At 52.6% G+C, this 14328-nt stretch overlaps 1 long non-coding RNA gene across 1 annotated transcript; it reads right to left on the bottom strand.

Moving 5' to 3' along the window:
* Nucleotides 1-2372: 2372 nt before the first annotated feature.
* On the bottom strand, nucleotides 2373-4027 carry LOC106035443 (uncharacterized). The gene is made up of 2 exons (XR_001206776.3): nucleotides 3887-4027; nucleotides 2373-2476 (listed from the first exon to the last, which is right to left on the bottom strand). It is a non-coding gene; the product is annotated as an uncharacterized lncRNA (long non-coding RNA).
* Nucleotides 4028-14328: the final 10301 nt, after the last annotated feature.

Here is a 14328-nt window from a genome sequence, read left to right as displayed (position 1 = left end):
CCCGAGGCTGCTTCCGAGGGGCAGGCGCCGCACGCCGGGCATCCACGCAGGGAATCCGAGCAACTAGGGCACCGCAGACCCGCACCCGGCTCGCTGTGCCGCGACTTGTCCGCGCAGCCGAGCCCCGCGCGGCTCCTTCCAGCGCTCCCCGTCACGTGGGAGCTGCAGCGGTGCCAGATCGACGCGCTCAAAATCATGAGTCACAGTTTCCAAAAATTATCTAACTGGTATAAAAAAAAGAAAGAAAGAAATTTAACGAATTCTGTCTTTTCGTATTTCAGATGACACCCAAAAGTTTCTCCACAGCTCTCGGTGCTAGAAACTCAAGGAAAAACAAACACATGACAGAAAGCAGAAGTAGAGATTTTCATGCATTCTCATGATTCCAGAAGCTGGAGCTTTAAGGAAAAAGAAACAATAAACAACAAAAGGCTTATGATATAAGGATTATGATTTGGCTAGCAGCAGAAGTAAAACCTCATGATTTATGTGACAAACCTCAACTGAACAGCTCAGCTCAAGAACTTGGAAAAAGGTGAAACATTCCAGCATCGTTTTGGCTGCCAAAATAACAGAAACAATCGTGCAAAATTCCAGGGCAAGAAAAAAAAATTAATGAGATTTGTTCCACTTTCGTGAACTCGAAGACAAACAGATGTTGACAAAAAGATGTTGCAAACAGTTTTTGCTGTTGCTCAGCCGAGCCCAACCCGCAGCGATACGAGTGCATCTCTCCTTCGTTATGTCATCCCCTTCGCTCTGCCTTTTCGCCACACTCCGAGCAGCCCAGTGTCTTCGCATGCTGTGTGTTCTTTCACATCTTTTACCAGCACAGTGAGTTTAATTACGGTCTCTTGTATGCCACGTTAACAATCGCAATTAGTTATTAAGCATTTATTCTGCCAGAAAACACCTGTATTGGGTACTTCCCTAAGACCCAGTTTCAAAGGGGCATGAAAACGCCCCTCTCTTCAGTAACATCTGCACTTTTTAAATGCAATTCTACAATTTAGACTATGAGTACCAAAGGGCTCAGCTGGCTCCTGCCTACTACTTTCTGTTCTCCTTTAATACTGAAGCAACCATTAATTTTATTTACTATAGATTAGACCTGTAGGACCCAACCTAAATGACACTGAGATCCAAGAGGCCCTCTCCTGGAAAAAGGCTCCAGAAATGGATCCCATGTCCAAATTGAAGATGACGCCAGCACTGGTTTCATTTCAAGGCAATCCAGATGTTCAGTAAAGTGATTAGGAAGTGGTGTGTATCAAATATAAGATACTCTGCATTGAACTAATGCATTTATATGCTCTGAATGGTTTTCCAGTTCAGGGCAGCACTTTGCCTGTCACAAGTAAAGTGCTTTGACAGAACACATGGACATTGCTGCTGCCCCAGCTGAGCCAGCAAACAGAATGGCCAGCAACCCTCAGAGGGTGAAGAGAGCCCAAAAAAGTACTGCCACTCTGATACGTTTATTTCCCGGCCAACTAAACGAGGAGTTCACGTCCCATTTGTCAGCATCCTGTATATCCACAGCCATTTAAAGGAAGCAAATAAACCTGGTGTTACCATGAAGTCATCGAGTTCTTGCTGTTACTGGTTAGCAGGTGTCCCAAACGTCACCAGAATCAGGTAACACAGCCCTTCGCTTTGAAGAAGCGAGGCTGAGAGCTTGCCCTGGCTGTCAGCAGCCCCAGACAGGCTTCCTTCCCTCCAGCACTGCATCCGAGCCAGGCGTCCCCTGGCAGGCACGGGGCTCTGGTACCCAACCTGGCCCCCACCACGTAGCTGTGACAAGGTAGGTGAGGCTCTGAGACCTGGCCGGGGCCCTGCAAGAGGTGGGAAAGCTTTGTCTCAAACTCCTGCTGAGTGCTGCCTCTCCCCTGGGGATCTGCTGATGGCATACTCCCTTCAAGGAGGGGGGTGAGGATGGAGAACAGCTGAGGAAGTTGAGTGGGTGGATCCCCTATTTCACTGCCATAATTAGTAAGAGAAAGGGTAGCCCTCTTCTTTCCCTTCCTCCTGGGTGGAGAAACTTGCAGCAGATGTATTGACTGTTACCTCTGGCTGCCTTGATTTTATTTTTTTTTTTTTTAGGGACAGTTACAGAGACAAAGTCTCCAGGCAGTCACGAAAGAAAAAGAGGAAAAAAAAATAAATCCAGAGACATCACATCCTCTGCGAATGTAAAACATGGTAGCTCCATCCAGTCCCAGAGAGGCACCAGCCACACCATCCCATCCAAACACAGCACCCACAGACACGGACAGGATCTTCTGTGCCGTCAGGGTCCCTTTGGGCTTGTGTCTCTGCTTTCTCACTCAAGTTTCTCTTTGCACCTTCTACTTGTGTAGAGGGGAGGACTCATGGGCACATGGGGAAAAAATCCAGATAAGAAAATGCAGCTGGATTGTAATTTGTAGTTTCACAGTCCTCTGTGGATAAGCCCCAACACAATACATCCATTTGCCTGCAAATTGAGAATTGTGTTAAACCCACGGTAGTTCTGAGGTAACAATATCTTCACGCTGAGAAACTTGAAGACTGCTGAGAAATACAGCACTTAAGCAGAACAAAAAGCAAATTCCCAGCAGCACCTTCCACCCCCATGTTTTTATTGAGTTTTAGTAGAAAAGAATTCAAAAATACAGAGAGCCTGCCGACCAGACTAGGCATTGTCTGCATTAATTTGGGGTATACATTACTCTCAGTTGATACCCAGATGAAAAATTAACCCAGCATTCCTCCATGGCTTCACATTTCATGAACAAATTTTGCAGGCACATCTCTGCTCTCTGGACACGGTGCTCTTGATTTCCACTTGCACGAGCACACAGGAAAGGGAGGAACAGCTCTGTGCGTGTTGGTGGGGATGGTCTCCACCAGATGAAACGGGACCATGCAGAACAACAGCAACTCTGAACTCGTAAGAGCTCTTCTGGAAGCAGTAATGGTAATGGGACTGTTCACCAGCTTGAGTGATAGCAGAATCTGGCCACCAGATACCTGACCAGCACTAGTCCACTAGCAAAAGCAAATACTGAAAACTGAAGAAAGCAGAATTGAGATCTTCAGCAGGGCCTGAAGGAGCTGGAACCCACACCTGCCATCCTTCAGTCCTAGGTGACTTTGGTAGTTTTTCCTCTGAACTTTTACCTTTAGACCAAAAATACAATTCTTATGTTATAAAGGCGCCATGCTTCCAGCTGATCTTATGGCATCATGAGGTTTAAATACCCAAAATATATAATTCTATAATTGCCATTTCATTAGGTTATATGGACTGCAAAACAAAGAGATTCACTAGTAGAACATATTTATATTTTCTGGCTTACTTCTGACGGAAGATGTTTTTTAATCAACCAGACAGGAATTCAAACACCTAAGGCCCACTCTTGCACCAGAGGTCACAAAGTTGGGTTGCTCCTCCCAAGAACTTCTAGAACCATCGAGCCATTTCCGTAAGGGGCACCAACAAGCAAGAATTTAGTTGTGAATAAGAGGTAGGAAGCACAACTGCAGGGCACCAGCACAACCACCCTGACCGCACCACCTTCAGCAGCAGTCCCACATGCTTCACCAGCCTGCACAGAGGCTGCTGCTCTGTGCCCCCTCTCCTAACCACAGCCCCCGGCACCCACAGGGCAGACCTCTGGAGCCCCACAACACCACCATACAGGACCATTACCTTCAACGAAGGGCCGCCAGGCTTCTCCAGAAGCACTGCCCAGTACACGCCAAGCACCACCACAAACCTCACCGAGTCCCACCACTAACCCCTCAGCCCCCCAGGACACGCAGATCGCTCCCAGCCCTTCCACAGCCGCTTCCCCCCCCCAGCAGCCAGCCCGCCCAGCGAGCAGAGCCCAGGAAGACCTACCTCCCCACAGCAACACGGGAGGCTCCTTCTTGTTCCTTTCCTTGGCTTCAGGCTAACGAGCCTTCATCTCAGCTAGCAGAAAACCAAGATACTTGAACCTCCCCCTTCAGGCAGCTGTACTTTATCCCCCTTCAAACCCACCCTCACGTGAGGCAGGGCCTACCTTCCTCTCGGGCTCACCAGGCCTGGGAAAACAGCACAGGTGAAGTGGGTCAGGCTGTCCCCTCACCTCACAGGTGTAGGCATTTTCCTCTCACGAACAGGAGCTGGAGGCTGCAGAAACACGGTGTGAACCACACCACTTCCCTGATCCGCTTCCGAGGGGGGGAAGGCTGACAGAAACACCGGGGCCTCAGCGCCAGGCTTCCTTGTCAGGACTAACGCCCTCCCAGTACAGGAGCTGGGCCCTTCTTAACATCAAACGTTGTGTCAATACCGGGACTAACGAAAGTCAAACACTGGATTTTCAAAAAAAAAATACATTAGAAGCAATGCCAGTTGTAAGCGATTGGCAAGAATTAACACGGGCATCTTCACTGGAGCACAATCTGCAAGCGGTGGCAGATAAATACGGGCATTTCTGTCGGGCATCGCTTTATATACACCCTGCAAAAGCAAATCATTGGGTGGGATGTGAAAATCAAGGAGGAAAAATATATATGTTTCTGATTATTCTACCCTAATGTTGTGTTCTGTCATTATGGCAGATTGCTTAATTGTGCTGCTGATTACTTTTCCTGAATTCTTCCTACAGCTGTAGTTTTTGCAGTGCCGTGGAAACACTAATTAGCAGGAGGAATGTTGCCTTAAATTTTGTTACAATATCATACACGGGGAAAAAAAAATAGAAATCCTCAGCCTTCACTTACTTAGTCCCCCTCTCTTGTTTACTTAACCCGTCTCACTCACCGTCCGTCTCTCCCTCCCGTAAACTCTGTCTGGGCAAAGGTGGCGAGGTCGTAGGCAGGGAAGTCCTGCCGCCAGATAAAGGCAGCTGTAATCCAAGCAAGCAGTTTAGATCAGTCCTTTCCACCCCACAAAATTCACCTTGTAGAACAATCCAAATGTGCATTCACCATAGGACAGGCTAGACTTTGCGTGCGTTTGCTACCAGGAATTATCTATATACTTTGCAATATGCAAAATAAGCTGCCAGTATAGGAACATCTGCACGATGCTGTAATCTTACTGCACATTTAGACTCCACATTCTTAATGATCCATCACGGGGAATGATTTGATGTTGTTTAACTCTTGTTTCGCTAAGCTGTGGCATGCATTTGCCCTGCTTGTTCTGCAATATATTCCTGCAATATATCCACTCGCTAAGGAGAAATGCTTCTTATCTTGTGTAAATGAATGCTGTGACATTTTATTTTTTATTTTTCTGTCCTTAAGTGCTAGCTGCTGGTTCAGCCAGCATTGCTCTTCCTCCTTGCCTTCCTCCAGACGATCTAATGGGAAGAGATGTGCTCCTCACTCAGAAGCAGGCATGAAACCCTCACGGAAGCGATTTGAAGAGGGGACCCCACTCCTCCACCTCCATTTTTACACCAGTTTGGGATTAGCAGCAAAATGGGGGGGGGATGGCAGCACACGGGTGCTGTTGGTAGGACTTCCCCCTCTCTGAACCGACTGCCTCAGCTCAGCCGAGCTGTTGACCCGACCTAGTGCAGCAACTTTCCTGTTTCTCCTGCACGTGTAACCGCAGCCTGAGCCAGCACCTCGACTGTGACCCTCAGCCAGCGCCGGAGGCCTCCGCCACAGCGGCTTCGTGCTCGGGCTGCCCCACACCGCAGCCATTCCGCCGGCACACTTTGGCTTTTACTCCCCGGGGGCCAGCACAGCCCACGCGTCCCGGTGCAGCCACCCAGCTTCCCAGGAAGGGAAACTCGGGTGGGAAGAGAAACCATCCCACGCACGTGGCTGAGTCACGAACCCTGCTGCCCGCCGCAGAGGCTGCACCCCGAGGTGCGAGCGCTTCGCCACCGCTGGCTGCTCCATTCCACCAGCGGCACCAAGCAGCTAAGGCGAAGCAAGGCAGTGGGGTGACTCTGGGGGTGGGAAGGGTCCAATGCTCACCTGAACGGGGTTTGGACATCTGAAGGAAATAGCAAGTCTGGGAACAGCCAAGGGCAGCTCATTTATAAGCAAGAAGACAACTTCGGGGCTTAGCGCGAGTGCTCCAGCAGCAGAGGCGAGGCTCAGACGGGTATAGCTCAGTCAACACTTGGTGCACGTGCACAAGACCCATTGGCTTCTTCATGTGTATGGTTTTTCACCAGTATGTTGCTCCTGAAACACTGCAAAATGTTGAACAAACAGTGCTGCACACCGGGAGAGAGATTCAGGGTGCATCACACGGATGGATAGCTGGCTGTACCGCTGGCAGGGCGTAGGCAGGAGCCCTGGCATCTCCTGGGCTTCCTGCAGGCCCTGAAAGGTGCTGAGCAGCACACACACGGCGACCCTGGGGTGCTGGAGGCGCTGGACTTGCTTTGAGCCAGCGGTGGAAGAGCTCGTGCATGCTTAGGGGGCGAGGTCAGCGTTTGTGGACATCTGGCAGCTCCCAACAGGCTGCCAGACATTGGGAAATCTGAGACAAATACAAAATCCTCCAGATCTGCCTGTACACAACTTTCAGGTGGCGAATGTCTGGGGAAAGTTGCATACACGGTAACCCTCTGCTTTGCTTTAGCTGTGACTGAAATGCAACCTGTTCTGGGATGGGCTTTGACACCTGCGGTGCTGGGAGCCGGGCTGGCGGCACCCGGTGAGCTGAACGCTACGGACCAGCAAAACGCCCGGTACCAGTCACTGATAATTAGAAACAAGCTTGCCAAGCCCTGCTTCAGAGCTTGTTGGGGGCTTGGGCTTTAGGCAAGAGCATTCCTGAAGCTGTTCTCACGGCTGCTCGTATCTCTCAGCAGCCGGTGTCATTACAGGGAAAGCAGCACAGCCCATCGGGGCGAGGAGCACCTGAGCCATCCCCCATCATGGATGAGGAGCACCAAGGCTTGGGGTTTTGCGTAGTCAAAATTAGGACCTTCATCCCTGCACCCAGTCGGGTTCCTTAGGGTGTTTGTGAACAGGAATCTCACTGACCAACTAAATCCCATGTGATTGCACCGGACCTCTGACCGCAGGGAGCAGTCCCCACCAAAAAGAGCTCACAGGTGAGGAGCAGGAACGTCGGGTAGTCAGGATTATTAAAATCCAACAGCACACACAGCAGATAATTACAAGCCAGCAGCAGATAGATGTCCTCTAGGAGAAAGCCATTTTATCTGCCTGTTGCTACTAAGTACTGGAAGAGGTTTCATGGTCACCGTAAGTATTAGGACTGAATAATGTTTGGCTATATTAATCTGAAGTGCACAGCAGGGAATAAGGTAATTTTTCCATCCTTCTGATTATATGTAAAAATTTTATATGAGCTTTTTTTGTGGATTTGATTGCAGCAACTTGGGATGTTTCCCAATTTGCTCCTCTCCCAGGACAGTTTTTCTGGATCAGCTGCTAGCGAGCCCTGGTGGAACACATGGTATAAAGTATTTGTTGCTTTAACATTTCAAACAACCTAGGCAGACAAGGTCACTCTCTCCTGGCACATGGCCCGCATGCAGCGCCTTCTTTGTCTTCTTTAATATCTGCTGCAGCCCAACAGCAAGGCGAGCGGGCTGGTCCTGCGGCATCTCAATGGTACATGCACAAAGCCACGCTTTCCTTCCCTCTCACTCTCCCGTTTGCCACCTTTCCGTTTGGCTACGGCGGTGCTGTGTTGGCTAGCCCGGGCCTCACCCACCCTCTGGCCAGCAGAGCACGCGAGCCACTTGGTTACCTAAATGCTGCGTTTCCTTATTAGAGCAGACGCTGCAAAGTACTCGAAATAACGTTAGCGGCTGCGAACTGCGGTGCCCGATCAATGAGGGACATGACAGCCAATTACCCTCCCGCTTTCTGAGTGTCCCCAGCAATCAGCCCGGATCAATACTTTCAATCTCAATTGATAGCAGATATCAAGCCTGAAATGAAGCGGTTCGTTGTTTTGGAAGTGCTGTCGCATTGTGTCCAGGCGGCCACCCCACGTATTTGACCATTCATTTCACTTCCACCCGGCCCGGTCTGGTCAGGCATCACAACACCCAAACCATGCACACGTGGTGTTTCGGCACGAGCACCCATCAGCCGCCAGCAGCACCTCACTGCACCAGGCACCTTACTGCAGAACTAGCTTCCCTAAAGAAGCAAAAATAATAAAACCACTTTAGGCTAGCGCAGCAGGGTGAAAGCGTGAATATCAGGAGGGAAACACGCACTGAAGCAAGGAAGATGGTTAGCACATCTTCCAAGGGGGTGGCCAGGAGACCGGCCGCAGGCTCAGCACGGCAGGGCAGGCGGTTTCTCCGTCCCTCCTCACCCTTCGTGCCACCCAGTTGCCATCCCAGCGGTGACCGGTGCTGGGTGCGTGCCGGTGGCCAGCCCGGTGCAGGGGGCTGCTCTCGGCCGCCCCTGCTCTCTTCGCGGGCGGCTGCGCCTGCCTTTGTTTCGGGAGACTCGGCGAAGCTTCCAACTATTTGAAGAAGCGCCGTGCCAGGAGATCTTTCAGAGTTTCCTTTGAAGATGCCAGTTCGCGCAGGCTTTTGTAATTGAGCAGGATCATTTACATTCGTAATGGTTTAACCAAAAAAACACCTGCCGGTGTGGGTGTGATGAGCCGGGCCCTCGCTGCGCTGCGGTAGGGGGGACAGGACTGACAGGGATGCGACAGGGACAGTCACTGCTGCCCTCCTGTCCAAAAGCCTCACAGGGTTTGGTTTTGGTGTCCCCAGAGCATCCCAAAGACTTCAGCTGAGCAGCAGCTCCCTGCCCTCAGCACCTGCAGGAGCCCTCCACCAGACCTGCCCCCTGCCGTCCCTCAGCGGCTGGCCATCCCACGGGGGTGTCAGCCCCCCCACGCCGTGCCCACGGTGCCCAGAAATGCCCATGCTGACGTCTGGGACAAGCAGCACGTCCCGGGGGGGCAGGCAGCCTCTCGGCAGCCCCTTCAAAAGGCTCAGGAGAGGCGATGCTGATAGGAAGGGCACCTGCTGCACCCTCGGTGTTGTGGAGAAAAAGCTGGAGAACACGAAGTCAGGAGCTCAGGGCACGGATGGGAAAAAATAAAAATAAATAAAATAAAACACTCTCTTAAAAACCATTTACCACGGGGATTGGCTGTAAGAGGTTGGAGTGGTGGGTCCCATCCCCCTGCGGTGACACCCTCAGCTCCCCCCAGCGTCAGGTAGCCCCACCACGCATCTCGGGGGGCACCACAGGGACAGACGCCCGCGAGCCCTGGGTGGGCTGGGGGACACCTCCTGTGGGGGGGTGCCCGAGCTGGTGACATTTCGCTCACAGCCTGGGTGCAGGCTAATGAAACAGATCCTGACTAGCTCGCGGCGGGTCGCTTCGTTCCGACGTCCGCGTGCAACCGAGGTAGGAGCGCAGCCGCAAGCCAACGGGGATAAAGCACTAGCTCCGGGAGCGCAGCGTGGCGAGGAGCCAAGCTCCCTCTCTGCTGACACACACCGCTTGTTGTAAGATTGAATATCCATCTGGGGGCAGAATTCACCTACTTTCCTTTGCGCGCTCCCCTCTGAAAGCATCGTAATGCTTTACTTATTGGCATGTTATTTTGATGAATAGGCTGCAGTTGGTGCAAAAATATCCCGAGTGGCATTAGGAGGCTCAGCCACGCGGCCGCTGGCCCGTTTGTGCTAAGTACCGTCCGTCAAAGTTGGTGTCGCTCACGGGATGCTGAAGCCCGAGTATTTTCCTAGCAGGCACAGTCCTCGGAGAGCCAGGGCAGCGCGAGGCGTACCAGGCCTCGGCTGCTGGGTGGTTTCTGGGCTGAGCCTGACGCTGTGCTGCCTTTCCCAAGGCCACGGCGGAGCAGCCCAGATGCAGAGCAAACGAGTGGTGCTCAGCCAGCACGGAGAACAGGAAGAGAGAGGTTTTCTCCAGGCCGGGGTTAGAGCTGAGCCTTTGCACGGCCAGCATGCATGAAAACAACTTTGATGGGACAGAGAACAGGAAAAAAAAAAAAAAAAAGGAATGTAAACGAGGGACCTTGAAAAAATGTGGATGAAGTGCAAAAGGCTGATTTTATTTGTTGTAGTTAATGTAATGGGCAGGAGTAACAGGTCCTGCTCACAACGCGGTGCTCCCAAAAGGCAGCCCTCAAGCAGCAGCAGCAGCAATGACGTCCCTGAGCTCAGGTAGCCTGCCACAGCCATGAAACAGTTTCTCCACTGACAGGCTGGGTCCCAGTACCAGGCTGCCCTTTACCAAAGCCCTTTGCCCATGGCCAGCCCCGGAGATCACCCCCTTGGCTGGGGTCTCAGGGTGCGCCTCGCCGTGCCACGTCAGGCAGCGGGGCTGTGCACTGCCCCGCTGGGCGGGCAGCGGCGGGGGCTGCAAGCAGCGGGTTTGCACTCCGTTAAAAAAAAACCATCCAGCAACACATCCAGCTCCCCCCAGCACTGCCCCGTGCCCTCCCACCGCCACACCAGCACAAGTCCCACTGCTGCCTCCAGCCCCCAAGCCGTGTGCCATGGGGCAGGCTCCAGCGCAGCCCTGGTTCGCCCGCCGGCGGGGAAGGCTCCCGCACCGCCTCGCCTGCGCTGCTTGCTGCCAGAAGCGCTCCTGACCTTGTCGGTGCCGCAGGACAGCCGGGGAGACGCAGCCCCCTCTTTCCTCCTGACAGCACAGAGCTGTTTGATGTGCCGCTGTTTACTTTGGGAGAGCTGGGCAGAGCCAAGGCCCTGTCTGAGCTCTGAAAATGCTTCTTTCTGGGCAGGGGAGGAGGAGGGGGGAAGGCAGCGATTCAGTCCAGCTCTAAAAAGCAAGCCCCTTGCTACACCTAACTAGGAGTCCGCCGTGGTTTGTGCTTTCTAATTACAGTTAATTAGGAATTGTAGCCGTAGCTTTGCTTCCCGTGTGGCTTTGGGCGAAACTGGTGGTAAAAGTTGTTTTCAAGAGCATTTTGCTCCTTTACGGTGTCAGGGAGGTCACGAATGTGACGGAGGCTTCAAAGGTGACTCGGGGAGGGTTGCATCACACCCCCAGGACAAAAAGTGCCTTTACAGGGCGTGAGCAGGCACAGACCTCAGGAGAGGCCACCGGAGCTTCCCTCCTGCTCTTCCAGGCTGGGTTTAAGCTTCGTATGTGCTCAGAGAAGGGGAGAAACGCACACGCCGTGACTATTTTTTGACGCGCGCTTATGCTCAGAAACCCCCCCAGAAATCACAGACTCTCTGAATTTGCCAGCAACAGTTCGAGAAAATCCATTTCCTTACTGCTGCTCCTAACTCGGAGAGCCTCCCCCCTTCTTCGCACTGTTTATACGCGAATTCCTACAGCATTATGTGCTTTGTGTAAGCAGGAAAAGTCCAGTCCAGACAAAGCTCCGTGACAGGCTCCCCTGACTAATAGCAGAATTATCCTTACATAAGTCCTTTCTCTTCCTTGGCACTTTATTTTTTTTTTTCCCCCAGCAGGAAGGGTGCTTCTCCGCAGCCTGGCAGGACGGGAGCAGCCGAGCTGGTCCCTGCAGCCCCGGGCCGGTGGCTCCATCCTTGGTCTTGCACTGCCATCTCATGGCAGCTTCGGTGCCAGCTTGAGCAGCTCCTTTCGCTTTCAGCTCCGCAGGTATTTTCTTGCCGAGCTGCAAAGGTTTTAGATCTATAAAGTCAAACGACATCCAGAGATTAAATAAGTTTTTAATTACCGAATGCTCCGTGTCCAGAACCTAAGAGCCTTCAAAGTCGGCCCCAGGATGGAGCACAAGCAGCAGAGATAATTTATCTTCTTAGAAGACGAGCGGCCTTCCTGTCCAGACTGCTGCTATATAAATGGTAACACTACACAAACATGTGTCTTCCACATTACGGACTATCTCTAATGGCTCCTTTATTGAGAGAGAGAGAAGGGGGGGAAAGGGGAAAAAAAGAAAAAAAAAAGAGATAAAACCATACTTAAATCTGGAAGCCATTGCAGGCTTCGAACTGTAAAACTATTGCAAATGTTGAACTTCCACTCCCACCTCCTTGCAGCTCCGAGATGTTTCCAGTGCTAACCCCCTGTCCCATGGGCACCAAATACCGACAGCCACCCAGCACCCGTGGGTGCACAGCAGAGCCCCCACACCCCCTTCCCAGAGGAGAGGGAGAACCAGCATCAGCAGACCCCAAAACAAGACGCTGCTCCCTGTCCTGTGGCGTGCCGGCAGGCCGATGAGGTGTGCCCGCAAAGCCATGCTGTCAAAAGGACTTTTCTTCCAGGCTTCGGCTCACCCTGTGCCTGCAGGAGGATCAGAGGAGGCCTGATCCCGGAGATTAAGGTCTGGATGCTGGCGGAAGGTTTCTGCTCCTCGCCACTGCCAGGGGGACTCTGCTGGAGCAGCCAAAACCCAGGAAAAACAGAATTTCTTCCTTTTTTCCACCCTCCCCCCCCCCCCCAACCATCTCAGGACACCTCAGGTCCCGTGGTCTCTGCTGTGGCCTTGCAGCTCAGCACCCTGCCCTGGGGCTGAGCACTGCCCTTGCTCCCCACCAGGTATCTTCCACTCTGCAGAGGACAGGCTCAGCCCCCAGCCTGGCTTGGGTTGGCCCCTCTCAGCACCCAGCTGAGGGTTTGGGGGGGGGGAGGAAGGAATCTGGGTCTCCGAGGGGTCACGGCACGGGTGTCCCACCGTGAGAAAGTAGAGGAGGGACACCAGTACCACGCGGTGACACCCAGTGTCCCCGCCACGCAGCCGCAGCCATGGGGCGTGGGAGCTGATGGGCGAAGCCGGAGAAGTGGCGCAGCCGCTGCTGCGGGGCAGGGAGGGTGACTAACAGCTGCTTAGGAAATAACGAAGGCAAAACAAAACAAGAGTCCCCGAAAAATAATCCCAAAGAAAAAGAAGGAAGCCAGCAGACTTCGCGTGCAGAACTCGTGGGCGCTGCCCATCACGGGATTGTTTCACATTTTACCTTGTGAGCCACCACCTCCTCCAACCAGCAAATATTATTTTTTTAAGTATTGCTAAGGGTCAGAAGTGCTGATGCATTTTGGATCAGGATTGTCCTTGCTCCAAACCCCATGTTCTGTGGCCAAAAGACATTCAGGAATATTCCTTCCTCCCCCGACTGCCATTTACGACACGCTGAAAGCGCTCGGTGCAGTTCGGAGCCGTGCAGTGCCATGAAACTTCTGAGACACATCCATCCCTCCTGGGTGGCCGTCACCATTCCAGAGAGACTTGTCCCTGTGCCCGTGATGCCACCACCCTGCTGTTCCCTATGAACGCCTCAGCACCGTCCTGTTTCGCCCCGTGCTGCCCCAGAACCAGCACCGCTCCGCAGGGCACGATGCTTTCTCTCCCCCATCGTGACAATCCCAACGCAGATCCCGTCCCGGCGTGGCACAGGTCTACACGCCCCACCTTTTCCCACCTTGCTGAGCACCTTGTTTTCCCCTTGCACACTTGCATGGAAATTTAACTACGAAGAGTTCCTTCAGACTACTCCTTGATGTGCAGATACAGCTTTAAATGACTTCTCTAGGAAAGAATCCTCACTATTTTATACAAATTGTCTTGCATGTTTATTGCACAGAATCCCGATCCAAAAAGAAGGGGATTCATCCCATGCCTATTCATAACACTGCTCTCCCTTACGCATTACGAGCTGGAACAAACTCCAGGCCCCCTCGCATGATGAATGATGCCTACTTCAGGCTTCGCTTTCAGCCTGCTCCGATTTGCTTATTTATGGAGTCTCCGTGGCAGCAGCACCAGTGCAAACCCTTCTTGCCCAGTTTTAGCTTTTAAGCTTCATCCCCTCCAGTCAAGCCTGCCACAGGCAGAACATAAAAAGCGATTTCTTTTGTGCACCCATCACCTGGCAAAAGCAGAGCGTTGACTGCACCCGTCCTGCCCTGCAGAGCCTTTGTGCTCCTCGCTCTGAAGTACCGAGTTCCTTAATTATTACCGAGGAGAGCGCGCCAGCCTGTCCCGAGCCTGCCACGCTAAAATAGGAGCACACAGAAGGCTGAGCAAAGCCCATAGCACGCAGTGGCTTTCATTGAAGATGCTCTGATGCGTTCCTGCACAGCAATCAGGCAGCATCGCCCAGGCACACTGCACAACACAAAAACGCTTCCGCTACTCGCGCCTGCTCCCACCGCGCTGTTTTTCAGCGCCCCTCTCCGAAACAAAACTCCACAAGCATCTCCAGGGTGCGAATAAGCCGCAGAGCGGAATCATTAATCCTGGTACGTCTCGCATTTCCAGAACCACTTTGCAAAGGGAGTTTTTAAGAAAAACAGCACTAAGTGAGAGAGCCCAGGAGGGGGACATCGTAACACCACCACACACCCACAGCCTGTTGCAGTGCACGCAAGCACAGCGGCTCCTGC

This window comes from Anser cygnoides, chromosome 10, assembly GCF_040182565.1.
Source record: "Anser cygnoides isolate HZ-2024a breed goose chromosome 10, Taihu_goose_T2T_genome, whole genome shotgun sequence".
NCBI classification, from domain to species: Eukaryota; Metazoa; Chordata; class Aves; order Anseriformes; family Anatidae; genus Anser; species Anser cygnoides.
This window is presented reverse-complemented; position numbering and strand designations above follow the sequence as displayed.